This window comes from Ursus americanus, chromosome 5 (assembly GCF_024610735.1).
Source record: "Ursus americanus isolate L20-20 chromosome 5, mUrsAme1.1.p, whole genome shotgun sequence".
Classification (NCBI taxonomy): Eukaryota; Metazoa; Chordata; class Mammalia; order Carnivora; family Ursidae; genus Ursus; species Ursus americanus.
In genome coordinates this window covers 20,619,310-20,622,195 of record NC_142131.1, presented here as the reverse complement: position 1 = coordinate 20,622,195, position 2,886 = coordinate 20,619,310, and the positions used below count along the sequence as shown (strand labels likewise).

Here is a 2,886-nt window from a genome sequence, read left to right as displayed (position 1 = left end):
AGTTACCATCTGTCACCATACAACGTTATCACGGTATTATTCCCTATATTTTCTATGCTGGGTTTTATCCTCATGACTTATGTATTTTATAACTGAAAGTTTGTACCTCTTAATCCCCTTCACCTAAACCCTAAAGTAGGCTTATTAAGAGAGACAACTGTAAAATATTTGCAAGGGGGCAATGTAAAAAGCCCGAAGATTCTGCACTCAGACTGCTTCTCCCGTGTCTTTACATTCTTGCTCCAAGGAAAATCACATATAAAGGATGATCTATGTGGTAGTAAGTGAAAGACAGTATGGAACTCCAGTTGGCAAATTCATAATCAAAGAAAAGCCCTTGGCTAACAACAACAAAAATATTATTTTATATATATCTATTTATGATAAACTAAAAAGAATTTTTAGAGCTATATATGCAGTCTGTTTAAGATTCTTTGTTTTAGCCACCTTTTTAAGTTTACCAACTATAATCAGATGGTCTTGATTCTGCTGCGGTAAAGAAAACCCTCGAGTCTCAGTGAATAACACAACAAACTTTATTTCTTGCTCATCCTAAGTCTGCAGGTCCTAGAAACCTGTCCTCTGCGGGTGACCGTCTGAAGCACTTATCATATGAAACATGTACTCTCCTAGGTCAACAGAAAAAGGAAGAGAAAACACAAAGAGTACTGCACAGGCTCTTTAATGCCACCTACAAGTGGTGCACTTCTGCACATTCGCCAAAGCAACATCTAAATTCAAGGATGTGGAAAAGCAATAATGCTCTCGTGTGCCAGAAGGGGAGAAGGGTTGGAAATTTGGTGAGCAACAGGGATATCCACCACACCAACCTTCTATCGTACCTAGCATGTGAAATAGGGGCTCCTCTGCTTGATTAAATGAAGGATATTGAGGCAGAGAAAGAGATCAGTTTTTCTTTAAATAATTAAAATAAATATTTAAAATTGATAGCTTAGTGATTATATTTTCAAGGCTATTCTTTATTTCTGAGAACTCATAACCAATTAAAGTAATTCTAGAGAAGACTTTTAAATAATACTTAAGTCATGAGCCCCCAAAGTTTAATTCAGTCCACATAATTTATTGTCATCAAAATGTAAAATATATTCCCCTAATCATGCATTCTGCTTTTATACCTAAAAAGTAAAGAATATTAATACATTAAAAACCTCATACCAAAAAAAAAAATCCATATATTATCAGTTGACTGCCAATATGGTGGAATCATTAAAAGACCTAAGATGCAGAAAGTTCAGTTTTGATGATTTTTTAAATCATCCAATAATAATCCTTAACATTTTTCTTTTCTTCTTCCTCCGCTTCTTCTCCCTCCCTCCCTCTCTCTTTTTTTTTTTTTTTTTTGCATTATCATCTCATTTTTATTTCATTTCATAGCTACATTTCCAATGTCAATTGTCAGGGCAGCTGCATTTAGTGTAGATATCATATTTCATTTTTTCATTTTAAGATACAGTATGTCATAGAAATATATCAACTTTTTTAACTTTTTAATTTTAATTACAGTAAACATACAGTGTTATATTAGTTTTAGGTATACATTATAGTGAATCAACAATGCTCTACATTACTCAGTGCTCATCATGGTAAGTATACTCTTTTTTTACCCCCAAATCAATACAGCTTTTATTGGATCTCTAAAATATCACAAATAAGTCCGAAAAATCATCTGGCATCTTGCTGTTTCTGTAACTGGAAAACTTAGATCTTCTTCATCAGCCTGCAGAACTGTTCCTTTCTCAGAAACATAGATAGCAACCAAAAATTTTCTGATATCCTTGTTTTCACTGTTGTGGCTTCCTGAATCAAAGCAGCTGAGGTTGATACAAGTTAAATGTCATTTCTTTCAAGAATTAACTCATCTTTCTGGGCTTGAGATATTGAACAAGAAACACCTGGCCTCATCTGAACCCTGTGAATATATTTTTCACCCCAAAAATTTCAGATTTCAACAAGAGAATCATTCTCATGAATAACGGCATTGATGGGGAAGTGAGCATACACAGGCCTCATCTTGTAATGCAAGCCCAGTGCTAACACCCTTGACTGTGTTCTGTACATGACTACGGATAGTGCAAACAGTAGCCAATTCTTTTTTAGTTCCCCACCATTTGTCAACTTGGAGCCTCTTCTTTTTCTTCCCAAGGAGACTGAGTTCTACGTTGATGTGATTAAAGTCCCAGCAGAGTACCTCTGGGGCCCTTCCCAATAACAGCAGATCCTTTAAAAGTGATGTTGGCATTTTCTGGAATGTCGACAGTCTGATTGCCAAGAATGGTCTTCATTCTCACAACAGATGTGGCAAAAATGATGTATACTCTTAATCCCCTTTACCTATTTCACCCATCCCTCCACCCACCTCTCTTCTTGTAACCATCAGCCTGTTCTCTATAGTTGAGTCTGTTTCTTAGTTTCTCTCTCTCTCTCTGTCCCTTTCTCCATTTGTCTTTTAAATTCCATGTATTGAGTAAAATCAGATATTTGTCTTTCTCTTACTGACATATGTCACTTAGCATTATACTCTCCAGCTCCATCCAGGTAGTTATAAATGGCAAGATTTCATTCTTTTTTTATGGTTGAATAACTTTCCATTGTCTCTATATATCATATATTTATCCATTATGGACACTTGGGTTGCTTCCATAATTTCGTTATTATAAATAATGCTGCAATGAACATAGGGGTGCATGTATGCGTTTGAATTAGTGGTTTTGTATTCCTTGGACAAATACCCAGTAGTAGGATTACTGGATTGAAGGGTAGTTCTAGTTTTAATTTTTTGAGGAACCTCCGTACTTTTTTCCATCTGGCTGTACCAGTTTGCATTCCTACCGACAGTGCATGAGGGTTTCTCTTTCTCCACATCTT

The 2,886-nt window shown here is 35.6% G+C and overlaps 1 pseudogene; it reads right to left on the bottom strand.

Moving 5' to 3' along the window:
- Nucleotides 1-1,663: 1,663 nt before the first annotated feature.
- LOC123791566 (large ribosomal subunit protein uL6 pseudogene) lies at nt 1,664-2,303 on the bottom strand (annotated as a pseudogene).
- Nucleotides 2,304-2,886: the final 583 nt, after the last annotated feature.